The following is a 14234-nucleotide window of genomic DNA, read 5'->3' on the forward strand; positions in this document are numbered from 1 at the left end:
CTGTGCTCCTGCTTCCCATCCCTGCTACCCACATGCATTGCATGTTCACTGTGGTTGATAATAGCAGGCGTCTTAGGGGCTAGCTGAGCATCGTGTGACTGAGCCTTGACGGTGGCCCCGCTCTACGTCTGTGGCTCTTACATGGTGAGTGCCTCCCCAGCCCCTCTCAGCGTATCTAAGCTCTGCATCACCAAAGAAGGCCACTGGATCTCGTCCACACCCTTCACTCAGTTCTTCATGGTTGGCGCACCCTCTATTCAGTCAACATTGGGGTGCGCACTTCAGAGGGGGTTTTGAAAAGGTATTTACACACACGGCAACTGGATCTAGTGCGGCCCTCGGCTGGAAGATAAAACTCTGCATTTTTTTTCTCACGGCAGAGGCGACTACAGGAAACGGAGGCAGGCGTATTTAATTCAATAACTGAAGTTTGGCAGCTGATCCCGAGATGGGACTTTACATGAAAAAAATCCGTCCCCAACCAATTGGGGGAGAGGAGAGGAGTGGGGGGACAGGTGGGGGGAGAGGAGGGGACGAGAGGAGCACATAATTAGAGCCCCACCCACCCGAGAGGACTCAATTAACCAGCCCTGCTTCAGCAGCTTCCCTCAGAGGGGGCGGGGGGCGGGAGATGACGGTGAGACGGCAGAAATGTCGTGGCTCCTCACTGCATGCCAGATATGCACGCAGCCCCTTTGTAGCACACACCATTTGCATTTAAGCCCCATCCTTTTCAGACTGGGGGGCGTGTTTTTTGTTGCGTGGCGGATGACGTCACAGATAGAAAGAACGCAAAAGACACACCCCCGAATCCGAAAAAGATGCGGCTGAAAGGGAGTGACGCCCCTCTCCTCCAATGGATGGCCAGCATTTACGAGGCCAGCCAATGGAGAAGAGAGGCACGTTCAAGCCCCCTACACTAAGAAACATAAAATCTCGGAGCTCCGCCCACTGCTTTATTTATTTATTTATTTGCAAGCTTATACCGCGCTAGGAATCGACTCCCATAGGAGTATCTCCGCGCCTCTGGCATCATCTGAGAGCAAAGAGGACCCAGTCATATTTCCTTCCTTCCTAGATAGATAGCCTAGTAGTGGAAGAGAAAAGTTTTTAATTTTTTCCTAAAAGGAAGATGTTCTCTGCATAGTCTGATTTCCATAGGGAGATCATTCCACAACTGCGGGCCGGCTACTGACAAGGCCCTTCCCCCTTGTCTTGTCTTCTTAAACCTGGGGACACATAACAATTCTTGATCTCCTGATCTAAGAGATCTGGAGGGAACATATAAATTGAATTTTTTTGTCAAGTAATCGATCAATCAATCAATCAATCAAAGACATTTATAGAGCGCACTACCTACCCGTAGGGTCTCGAGGCGCTTTGGGGGGGGGGGGGGGTGCCGCTACTGCTCGAACAGCCAGGTCTTGAGCTTCTTCCTGAAGGAGAGGTGGTCTTGGGTCAGGCGCAGGTCGGCCGGGAGGGAGTTCCAGGTCTTGGCGGCCAGGTAGGAGAAGGACCTTCCTCCTGTAGTGGCTCTGCGGATGCGTGGGACGGCGGCGAGGGCGTGGCTGGTGGATCGGAGGTGGCGTTTGGGAGCGTAGAAGTTGATTCGGTTGTTGAGGTAGCTCGGGCCTTGGTCGTGGAGAGCTTTGTGTGCGTGGGTAAGGAGGCGGAAGGTGATTCTCTTGTTGACCGGGAGCCAGTGCAGGTCTCTTAGGTGTCCGGAGATGTGGCTGTGTCGTGGGATGTCGAGGATGAGTCTGGCTGAGGCGTTCTGGATGTGCTGGAGTCTCTTCTGGATCTTGGCGGTGGTTCCGGCGTAGAGTGCGTTGCCGTAGTCCAGTCGGCTGGTGACGAGGGCCTGGGTGACGGTCTTCCTGGTCTCTGTGGGGATCCACCAGAAGATCTTCCGAAGCATGCGCAGGATGTTGAAGCATGACGAGGAGACGGCGTTGACTTGCCTGGTCATGGAGAGGGAGGAGTCCAAGATGAAACCCAGGTTGCGTGCGTGGTCCGTCGGTCTGGGTGCGGTGCCCAGGGCGGGGGGCCACCAGGAGTCGTCCCAGGCGGAGGGCGAGGAGCCCAGGATGAGGACCTCCGTCTTATCTGTGTTCAGCTTCAGGCGGCTCGTCGTCATCCACTCGGCTACCTCTCTCACCCCTTCGTGCAGGTTGGCTCTGGCGGCGGCGGGGTCGTTGGTCAGGGAGAGGATCAGCTGGGTGTCGTCGGCGTAGGAGATTATGTTGAGGTTGTGTTGGCGTGCGATGGCCGCGTGGGGGCTCATGTAGACGTTGAAGAGAGTCGGGCTCAGTGAGGATCCTTGAGGGACGCCGCAGATGACTTTGGTGGCCTCTGACTTGTACGGTGGTAGGCGGACTCTTTGTGTTCTTCCGTCGAGAAAGGAGACGATCCATTCCAGCGCCTTCTCCTGGATTCCGACGTTGCTGAGGGGCTGCACTAAGGTGCGGTGGCAGACCGTGTCGAAGGCCGCGGAGAGGTCTAGGAGGATGAGGGCCGCTGTTTCCCCGTTGTCCATCAGGGCTCGGATGTCGTCGGTGGCGGCGATGAGGGCGGTCTCGGTGCTGTGGTTGGCACGGAATCCGGACTGCGATGGGTCGAGGGATCCATTCGTCTCGAGGAAGGTGGCCAGCTGTTTGTTGACGGTCTTCTCGATGACTTTGGCTGGAAACGGGAGTAGCGAGATGGGGCGGTAATTCTTGAGTTCGGTGGGGTCTGCTGTAGGTTTCTTCAGTAGAGCGCTGAGTTCGGCGTGCTTCCAGCTCTCGGGGAAGGTGGCGGTGTCGAATGAGGTGTTGATGATGTCCCGCAGGTGGGGTGCGATGACAGCGTCGGCTTTGTTGAAGACGTGGTGAGGGCAGGGGTCGGTTGGCGATCCGAAGTGGACGGAGTTCATCGTGTGGACGGTGTCTTCGGTGTTGACCGGGGTCCAGGCGCGGAGGGTGGTGGTGGGTGGAGGTCCTGCGGTCGTGGCGTGCGTCGGTTGAGTGCTGAAGCTGTCGTGTATGTCCGCGATCTTGTTGTGGAAGTAGGAAGCGAGGGAGTTGCAGAGGTCTTGCGAAGGGGTTATGTCGTTGTTTCCGGCGTTGGGGTTGGAGAGCTCTTTCACGATGTTGAAGAGTTCCTTGCAGTTGTGTGCGTTGTTGTCCAGTCGGTTTTTGAAAGCCGTTTTCTTGGCGATGCGGATCAGTTGGTGGTGTTTCCGGGTGGCGAGCTTGAGGGTGGTCCTGTTGTCCGGCGTGGGTTCCCTTCTCCAGGCTTTCTCGAGGGCTCGGCAGTTTTTCTTGGAGCTCTTAAGTTCGTCGGTGAACCATGGGGCTCTCTTACTGCCGGGTCTGCTGGGCGGGGTCCTCAGTGGGGCGAGTTTGTCCGCGCAGTTGCTGATCCACTTCGTGAGGTTGTCGGCGGCATGGCTGGGGTTCGCTGAGCTGTCCGGAGGGTGCTGGCTCAGGGAGGCGGCGAGCTGGTCGGCTGTGATCTTGTTCCAGCTTCTTCGGGCAACCTGTTGCTGGTGGTGGTGGGTCGTCGTTCTTCTGAAGGTGAAGTGGATGCATCTGTGATCTGTCCAGTGGAGTTCTGTAGCGTGGCTGAAGGCGATGTCTCTGCTGGATGAGAAGATGGCGTCGAGTGTGTGTCCGGCGAGGTGGGTGGGGGTGGACACCAGCTGCTTGAGTCCAAGGTTGGCGAGGTTGTCGAGCAGGGTGCTGGTGTTGCAGTCGTTGTTGTTCTCCAGGTGGAAGTTGAAGTCCCCCAGGAGGATGTAGTCAGCGGAGGGGAGGGCGTGCGGGCTGACGAAGTCGGCGATGTCCTCGCTGAATTGAGTGCGTGGTCCCGGAGGTCGGTAGATCAGGGTGCCTCTGAGGGTGGTCTTCGGGTCGGTGTGGATCTGGAAGTGCAGGTGTTCGGCGGAGGGTGGGGTGTTGTCGGTGCTGGTCGTGATGCGGATGGTGTTCTTGTGGATGATGGCGATGCCTCCTCCCACCTGGTTGGTGTTGCGGTCCTTCCGGGTGATCTTGTATCCTTCTGGGATGGCGATGGCGATGTCGGGCGCTGAGGAGGCGTTCATCCAGGTCTCCGTGATGAAGGCAACGTCAGGGGCTGTGGTGTCGAGGAGGTTCCAGAGTTCGATGGCGTGTCTGTGGACAGAGCGGGTGTTGAGCAGGATGCACTTGAGGTGGTTGCTGCTGGTGTTCGGTTTGGCAGGTGCTGGTGTCGGGCGGGTCCGGATGCAGGTGAACTTGCAGGTGTTGCAGCTGAAGGGTCCGTGGATGCGTCGTGGGGTGGCTCTGCAGCATCCCGGGACTCGGCCGGTGTTGAGTGCGGTGAGGGTGGCGGCGGTGTACGTCAGGCGGGTCGGTCGGGGTCCTCGAGGGCCAGGGGTCCTGGCACTGGGCGCGGTCCAGGCGCGGACGGGCGTAGACGGGCTTACCTTTGGCGCGCCTTCGGCGCACAATCGGCGCGTTCGCGCGGTCGCCATATAAGGCGAAGTGTGCGGTTGGGCGGAGCAGCTGGGAGGCGGGAGCGGGGAGGGAACAGAAGGAAAAAAGGGGCGGGGTCAGCGGTGGTGGCGGGAAGCGGGGAGCGGGGAGGGAAGACGGAGGGCGGCGAGGTAGGCGGGCAAACAGGAAGGAGAACGCTAACACGGGCACAAAATGACAAAATACAGGCACAAATGGATATCAAAAACGCTAACACGGGCAAAAAATACTATTTAAACAAGCACAAATGGAGAACAAAACAAAAACAAAACAAACGACAGCAGAGTCAACCGGCAGCGAGGCAGGCAGCGAGGCAGAGGGCAAGGCAATGGGGCACACGCAGCAGCTGGTGGCCGTGCGGCGCCGGGGTGTCCCACAAGTGGGTCACACTCACCTGCGTCGCACGGTCGCCATATAAGGCCAAGTGCGCGGGTGGGCGGAGCAGCTGGGAGGCGGGAGCGGGGAGGGAACAGAAGGAAAAAAGGGGCGGGGTCAGCGGTGGTGGCGGGAAGCGGGGAGCGGGGAGGGAAGACGGAGGGCGGCGAGGTAGGCGGGCAAACAGGAAGGAGAACGCTAACACGGGCACAAAATGACAAAATACAGGCACAAATGGATATCAAAAACGCTAACACGGGCAAAAAATACTATTTAAACAAGCACAAATGGAGAACAAAACAAAAACAAAACAAACGACAGCAGAGTCAACCGGCAGCAAGGCAGGCAGCGAGGCAGAGGGCAAGGCAATGGGGCACACGCAGCAGCTGGTGGCCGTGCGGCGCGGGGGTGTCCCACAAGTGGGTCACACTCACCTGCGTCGCACGGTCGCCATATAAGGCCAAGTGCGCGGGTGGGCGGAGCAGCTGGGAGGCGGGAGCAGGGAGGGAACAGAAGGAAAAAAGGGGCGGGGTCAGCGGTGGTGGCGGGAAGCGGGGAGCGGGGAGGGAAGACGGAGGGCGGCGAGGTAGGTGGGCAAACAGGAAGGAGAACGCTAACACGGGCACAAAATGACAAAATACAGGCACAAATGGATATCAAAAACGCTAACACGGGCAAAAAATACTATTTAAACAAGCACAAATGGAGAACAAAACAAAAACAAAACAAACGACAGCAGAGTCAACCGGCAGCGAGGCAGGCAGCGAGGCAGAGGGCAAGGCAATGGGGCACACGCAGCAGCTGGTGGCCGTGCGGCGCGGGGGTGTCCAGTAATCGGGCCTTTCCCTATGAGGCACTTGTGGATGATACAGCATGTTTTAAACATCACCCTCTGTTTCACTGAAAGCCAGTGAAGTTTAGTTAACAGGGGTTTCGATGGAGTACGAGCAGGGACGTTAAGAACAAGGCGTGCAGCAGTGTTTTGCACAACCTGTAGTCTTGCAATAATCCCCTCGTTAGCGGCTAGCAGCAATCCATTGCAATAATCCAGTCTACTCAGCACGAGCGACTGTACCAAGGTTCTTCTGGTGGTATCAGGGAGCAAGGGGAACACCTTCCGAAGAAGCCCAATAACATGGAAACAGGAGCCGACCACTTGATTTGCATGTTGTTTCAGGGCAAGCTCCTGATCCAGTTTTACTCCCAGATCTTTCAGAACCAATTTGGGCTCAGGGACTGGGCCCAGATCTTGAGGCCACCAGTCAGGAGTCCACAGGCGTTTAGCTTCCCCAAAGAGCATCACCTCCGTCTTGGAGACGTTGCACTGCTGGAAGTTTGATGCCATCCAGTGGGCCACTGGGCTTACGCAGTGCGACGGAGTTCTCGACCTAAAAAGGGGCATAAAGCATTACCTATGTATGTTTTATAGCAAACACAACACATATATGTATAGAGAAGTAGTACTTACCAGTCTCCACGTCACCAGGGATTCACTTAGTGAACAAACTTCCACTAGGAAAAAGCCATTAAAGTGGGACATCTAAATCGCCTCAGCAAAATACACCTGGCCTGCTGGCAAAGGAGTACTGTCAGTCAGAAGATGAGACTGCTGCATCGTAGGAGGTGCAGTGCTTGCGCGGCAGACGGCGGTTCAGCCAGCACACATCTTAGTACAGCGGGCAGAAGACTGCCACCGCGGTGTGACGGCGGTAGTCCTACCAGGATCTAAATCAGGTCCTAAATCCATTTAGCAGTATTGCCCAATAAAGCAGAAAGAATACCATGTCTATGCAAAAATGTAATCTTTGCACAAAGTAGAGAAAGATTTTCTAAACTGGATTGCTCTTTACAGATATGACAATATTGCCAACAGTAAGTGAAATCAAACATTTAAAAAAAGTAAAAAAAAATGCATTCCGAATTACTTTTTTCTATTTAATATAAATACTAAGACACCATGAGGATGGCCAGATGAATCAATGTCAAGTGGATGCTGCTTCGCAGGTCTGGATTTCTTTTAATACTTTAGTACATTGCAGGTAATATAATCCCAGTTCTTTTTCAAAAGAAACTAACAGAACTATAGGGAAACGTTATAAGTTCTTGCTAGATGGTGTCAAATGATCACCCTGCACATCATAATTACTAAAAGAAGAAAAATACACTAAAAAGACACATTGTGCTCTTCTATTTACAATGTAACATTGTACTCATCTATTTACAAGCATACATAATTCCCAGATCTGAGCAACAAAATCATACCATGCTTTAATAGAAGAAAATAACATAGCAGGTAATCGTGTAATATACTCTTATACTTACGGGCAAAGGGCAGGGTTTTGAGCATATGTGGTTAGGAGAGAGCACCTGAAATGGGTGTACGTGTGTAATATGGATTGAGGTGTGTGAAACGGTGCTAACAGGAAGGGGAAAAACCCTGAACCCCCTGAAATCCAGACCAAGGTCTCACAGAATTGTTGCAGGCCTGTGCACACGTCAGAGTAAAGTGCAGAGTGAGTACTCCTTCTTTCAAGACTTGATCAGGCAACAATCACTGCACAGTCGATAAAATAAAGACAAAATGAACACCCTTGAGTGCTGTGTTCTTCTTTTACTGCCGAACGGTTGCCCAGCCAACACGTGTTTTGTCTGGGCTTGTCGAAGGGAATGGGTGTTATCCGCAGGTATAAAAGCTAGTGTAACTTCCGGTCCCATCTGTTGCCATCGTCGATGACAGACAGCGTACTATCTGGGTCAGAATTGACCTTATTGGCTATATCAGAGGGTCTCTAATCTGAACATTTTGCCACTTCATAAACTCTCAGCTCTCACACACAGCAGGGACGGAGGCATAACAGGTCTTGAGTGAAGCACACATTTGGCTCCACCATCAGATCCATACCTAGGACCCTTGATATCTGCAGATTACACCTATTCCCTTCGACAAGCTGGGACAGAATTATAATCGGCTTAGAGAATCAATATACCTTCCTGGCATTGCCTCACAGCCCTGAAAAATTCTTGGGGTACCTCCCCAGATGAAACACGTGTTGGCTGGGCAACCGTTCTGTAGTAACAGAAGAACACAACACTCAAGATTGAGTACTTACTCTGCGCTTTACTCTGACGTGGCAGTATTATTTTTAGGGTTTGGTAGCTTACTTAACTTCCTCACTGTTGTGAAAAGTTCTTTAGAAGAGTTCAATGAAGATTTAATTCTGCTCATGTAGTAACTGGATTTAGCTTTAAAACATATTTTATAGATTAGGATGGCTTTGTTGTGTTAGATGGTGTTACTTTGGGTGGGTGTGAATTTACTAGAGCTTTCTCCACATTCAATTCAAGAGCAAGTTTTTCTCCTACATGCCTTTGCAGATGGTTAGGATTGATGCCCAAATGAAGACATTTCCACATGGACTCCATGTGTATGGTTTTTCCGTGTGCATGCACTGGTGGATCTTTATAATTGATAAACAAGCAAAGATTGTTCCACATTTACTGCATGTGTAGGGTTTTTCCAGTGTGTGTTAGTTTGTGGCTCTTTAGCTGCGCAGATCTACTAAATCGCATTCCACATTCACTGCAAGTGTAAGGTTTTTCCCCTGTGTGCATTCGCTGGTGTATCTTCACATATGATGCATCTGTAAAGCTCTTTCCACATTCACTGCAAGTGTATGGTTTTTCCCCTGTGTGTGTTCGCTGGTGGCGCTTTAGATTTGTAGATGTACGAAAGCATTTTCCACATTCACTACAAGTGTACGGTTTTTCTCCTGTATGCAATCGCAGATGGATGGTTAGGTCTGATGCTCCCATAAAGCTCTTTCCACATTCACTGCATGTGTATGGCTTTTCTCCTGTATGCCATCGCAGATGGAGTGAAAGGGTTGATATGTCAGTAAAGCTTTTTTCACATTCACTGCATGTGTATGGTTTTTCCCCTGTGTGTCTCAGATGGTGGGTCTTTAGATTTGAGGAATTACTAAAGCTCTTTCCACAGTCATTACAAGTGTATGGTTTTTCTCCTGAATGTATTCGCAGATGGATGGTTAAGACTGATGCATGAGTAAAGCTCTTTCCACATTCACCACATTTGTATGGTTTTTCCCCTGTGTGTATTCGCTGGTGGCTCTTTGCAGTAGGTAAACTAGCAAAGCTCTTTCCACATTTACTGCAAATGTATGGCTTTTCCCCTGTGTGCGTTCGCTGGTGGGCCTTTACAGTGGATGAACGAGTAAAGCTCTTTCCACATTCATTGCAAGTGTATGGCTTTTCTCCTGTATGCTGTTGCAAATGGCTGGTTAGGTTATATGCATGAGTGAAGCTTTTTCCACATTCACTACATGTATATGGTTTTTCCCCTGTATGTGATAGCTGGTGTCTCGTTAGAACCGAGGATGTACTAAAGCTCTTTCCACATTCACTGCAAGTGTAAGGTTTTTCTCCTGTGTGCATTCGCTGGTGAATCTTTACATCTGATAAACGAGTAAAGCTCTTTCCACATTCAGTACAAGTATGAAGTGGCTTTTCTCCTGTATGTTGTTGCAAATGGTTAGTTAAAGTTGATGCGTCAGTAAAGCTCTTTCCACATACACTGCCTGTGCATTGTTTTCCCACTCCATTTGTTAGGTGGTGTCTCTTTAGATGTGAGGATTTACTAAAGCTCTTTCCACATTCTTGGCAAATGTACAGGTTTTCTCCTGAATGCCGTCGAAGATGGATAGTTAAGTCTGATGCTCGAGTAAAACCATTACCACATTGGCTGCATGTGTAAGGTTTTCTCGGTGTGTGTGTTTGCTGATGGACCTTTAGTTTTGATAAATCAGTAAAGTTTTTGCTGCATTCATGGCAAGGATATGTTTTTCCCCCAGTCTGTGTTCGCTGAAGGGTCTTTAGTTTTCCTGAGAAAGTAAAGCTCTTTCCATTTTCACTGCATGCGTCTGTATTTTCTGCTGTATCTGTTTCATATTTGCCCCACAGAGCTGATGACTCATTAAAATTCATCTTACATTCATTACACTTAAATAGGTTTTCTATGGAGTTGTTACTGGTGGCAGTGTAGGGATGAGGAGTTAACAGAACTCTTCTCCCACAGAACCTCTATATTATTCCTTATCTTTTTGTTTGTTAATGAACTCTTAGTTGTGATGGCTGATGAACACTTTTCCCACATTCACTCTGTACTCATAGGTTTTCCCCTGTGTATGTTTGGTGATGTTGCTTTAGTATTGAGGAGAAGCCAAAGTTTCTCGTGCGTTGTTTGTTTTTTTCTTTCGGGTTTAGAGTCTAAGTAATGGTTATATTTGGCATAAATCATGTTAATGTCTTTGCTAACTGACTATTGTGGTTCCTGAACCCCTAACTATATTTTAAAACGTATTACATATGTGTAGTGCTTGCAGAGTATCGTTCTTAATAATAATGTTGAATAATTACTGGGATTCTTACAAACCTGGTAACATATGTATGGTCTTTCTATAAGGAGCTGTGTCTTCAACGTGCGTTAAGAACTTCCTAGTATAACAGCAAAGAGTAAAACTCATAGCTTAGCTAAATAGTCTGTTTCTTGACCAATAATTTATGAAGTACATACACACATAGAAAAAAAACTCATTACCAAGTCTTTATGTTCTCGAATAATTTCTGCATTTAAAGTAGCCAAACACTTCTTAATTTGAACCTTCCAGGGCCTGCTTTCTAATTCATGTTTCTTATTATCTGTTGTTTCTATCCACGGATTGTAAGGTCTAGCCAAAACAGCGTTTATGGTGGACTAACACCACAGCATTGATATTATTCTGTTAGAGAGGGAGCACTGTTGTGTGTACTTGATAATTATCTAAAATAAAGGGTGGTATCTAGCATGTTTTAATACTAGATGTGTTGTACCAGTTTATTTTTGTGATTTTAATTCATTTGGATGTTTTAAGTTCAGCAGCATGGATCCCCTCAGCCTCTTGAAGCCGCCAGATTTCACTTGATGTTCTTGCAGGATTTGTCTGTTCTTGTATGAGATTCTTAATATCCTACTGAGTTGTTCTATTTCCAATTACTGTTTGACATCATTTCTGGTTGTTCTTGAGTAGCTTTCCAGTATGGTCATATTTTCTTCATTACTCTTCATCTTATGTGCACAGGAATCTCCTGTCTGTGGATACAAAAATACCTGTAATGTCATAATCTATAAGCATCAAAGAGTACACATTATGTCTCGATAATATTTAAAACAATTAACACTAGGTAGCACTTCAGTCCATGTTTTTAGCTCACTGTACCACATTAGACATTAATCATTCTTAAGGAAATCAGCTTTGATCCTGCTCCAAAAAGAACAGCCCAGTATATACCAGAGTCTACGTTCATCAGGAGAGTAGCATAAGTAACCACACATAATGGTATTGACCTTGCTGGCCTTGGTCATTGAGTTTCGACACAATTCAACGGCACAGCAAGACAATTAATACATTTTACTTTGTCATGTTCAAAGCTTAGGAAAGACTGTTACAATGAAAATAAAAGACAACACAGCTGTTTGAAAAATAGTCATTTTCAGGATCAAAACACATCATAGAGGGAAATGATGATTGTGTGGCATGTCAAAGTGCATGATGTCTGTACATTCACTGGCAAAGAGTGGCCAGGCAATGCCTATATCATCCTAAGGTGCTATTGGAGGGGCTGCCACATTTCATCGTGTTAATGTTTCCTGCTGGATGCACAGAGATTAGTCATGTGTTTGATAATGATGTGTTTATTAACTTCAACACGAATAGTTTAGAGCAGAGGCTTTCAAACTGTTTTGCTCTGAGCTCTCCTAAGCAAAATGTTTTGAAGTTGCCCCCCCCCCTCACTAAAATTATATGGGAAAGATTTGGGGAGTCGCAAGGGGGAAGGATGATCGCAGCAAGGAAAATGAGCCCCATGCCTACTTTTTATTGTGCAACATTCATAATTGTGATGAAGTGGGTCAATAGGCAAAAGTGTCACTGCACCTTTTTCACTAATGACAGCTAATGCCTTATTGTCGCCTCTGACCTTTGTTCACAACATGGGCTCCCATCTCACACCATCCCTCTCGTCTCTCAGATGCTCAAATGAAAGGGGCTATACTGCTTCATTTTGTCCCCTTCCTTGGGCCATTGCTCCAAGGCTAAAAAAAACACTGGCAGAGGAAGTATGCCTTGGGCCTCTAATGCAGCTTCAGCACCAATGATACCTACAAGACCGCAAAGCAGGATTTTTACTCTTTCCATTCAGCAGGGCCATTGCGTCCAGGCCAGAAGCCCAGAGCAGGCTTTCTGCCACTTTGTGTAAAACATAACTACAAAAATGCACTTTTACCCTCAACCCCCTCGCTTGGGCCCCATTCAATGTGCAACAATGGTGCAAGGAAAATGCCCCCCATGTTTTTTTTTATAGTAAGACTGCTATAACTGGAGTCCAGTGCCAACTCACAGAGGGTGGGACCCCTGTGCTGTGAAACAAATAGTCGAGCACTAAAGAAGAAACATGCATTCTAACCAAGGTGCCTGCTACCTGAAAGAAATGTAAATGTGTACAATGGTTGGAACCAGTGCAGGTTTTAATTAATGGAGTCACTCAGCTTCATGGTGACAAATATTTTTTTTAAGGGGTAATATATGTTTTCATTAAAAGGAGTATACCCTTTTAACCCCTCCCATGCTCGTGACGGAACCGTTCCGTCACAAGCCTCGGGTGGGCTGTGCTGGTCACGGAATGGTTCAGTCATGGCCCGGTCGCCTCGCCTGCGCGGTGCAAATTCTGCGCCTGCGCTGGACGTTCTGAAGAACGGGCTGGCCGTGACGGAACCGTTCTGTCACAAGCACAGCTCACCCGCGGGCAATGACGGAGCGGTTCCGTCACGAGCATGGGACCGCCGCGTGGCCCCCCTTCCCCTTAGTGCTGCAGCAGAATAGCCGCCACAGCGAAGGGGTTAATAGACATATATAACAAATATTTACACAATACAATCTGAATTCTTATTAGCAGCAGTTTGTTTTGTAATACAATTTCAAAATAATGGCATGCAAGTCGCTATTCCCCACTGCACCAAGCAGGATTTCATTTTGTGAGTCTCTGGTCACAAACGAAGACCTCTGCAGAGATCACATTAGCCAACAGAGGTTTCATAAGATAAAAGAGTATATTTCCCTTTGATTAGTTTAACTTGCATTTATTTTTAGGTCGAGCCATGGCAGCGCACGTGCTGCTTGGTGGGGCATGCTGTTTTCGAGTATGAACTTGAAGTTTTGCCAATATTTCCATTCGCTTGTGTCATTGTCCTTGTAAATGCTGGCTTCCAATTAGTTAATAGGCTTGTTAGTCCCTCTGTCTTCATTTTTAACCTTCCATGAGGACTGGCCCTATTATTTCATTTGTTACAAAGTATGTCTTGTTTAGTCTGCAAGCACTATTTTCTTTAATGAGTTTCTCCTACTTCAGGTACAACATGCTTTCCTGCAACATTCAGTACACCAAGCGCGCTTTCACTTTCCATGCAGTATGGGACAATGGCGGCCACTTCTTTGAAATGAAATAGGTCTCACATTTACAAGAGTTCGAGCTATTGGCATTGTAAATGACAATGCCTTGTATTTATGTGTTAATTATCAAAATAGATCAATAAAAGGCATTGTTATTTACAATGCCAATAGCTTAAACGTTTGCAAATGCGAGACCTACTGCATTGCAAATGCTTGTTCATTTCAGATGTGTGCCTTTTTATATGCAGTTACCCCAAGGTGAAACCCCTCCCAAAAAAATGCTGAATATTTCCTTCTTTTTAAGCACCTTTGACCCCGTCTTCACACTCACTGACCCTGCCCCATACCACTCAGTAGTCCCATTCTCACACTTTTTACATACTGCTACATGTAAATGAAGACAGCCTAAAAACACGTCTTTCTGACTTGCAGGCAATTTTCTTTTACATGTGATTGCAGACCCATTTGTGCCCCCCACACCCCTGTGAACACATCCACAGCCCCCCAGGGGGGCGCACCCAACAGTTTGGAGATCTTTGATTTAGAAAGAGGATGTTCTTGGTGGCAACTATCAAAGACAAGAATAGCCAAATACAAACCAACCCATCACAGATTACAGAGACCAATAATTATTATTATGATGATATCTAGGACCCAAATGAGGAAATTAAGGAGAGTGAGTGTGGAAAAATACTTGAATCACACATCCCTCCCCTCACTCAATGAAGAAGAGGAGCACATAGTCAACTCCCAAAGAAAATGTAAAAGTTATTAAATCACTCAAAACCAGTGAAGCCCTGGGCCCAGATGGCTTCTTAGTCCTATTTTACAAAACATTTAGAGAATCACTCTGCGTCCTCTT

The 14234-nt window shown here is 48.3% G+C and overlaps 1 pseudogene across 1 annotated transcript in view; it reads right to left on the reverse strand.

Annotated features, from left to right (window-relative positions):
* Positions 1-6816: 6816 nt before the first annotated feature.
* The window catches only part of LOC147700383 (uncharacterized), a 106423-nt pseudogene continuing 99005 nt past the window's right edge, over positions 6817-14234 (reverse strand). Inside the window, exon 4 of the transcript XR_015299418.1 lies at positions 6817-11016. The product of XR_015299418.1 is annotated as an uncharacterized LOC147700383 (transcript). The remainder of the gene's footprint in view (positions 11017-14234) is intronic.

The sequence above is a fragment of the Lissotriton vulgaris genome, chromosome 8 (genome assembly GCF_964263255.1).
Source record: "Lissotriton vulgaris chromosome 8, aLisVul1.2, whole genome shotgun sequence".
Lineage (NCBI taxonomy): Eukaryota > Metazoa > Chordata > Amphibia > Caudata > Salamandridae > Lissotriton > Lissotriton vulgaris.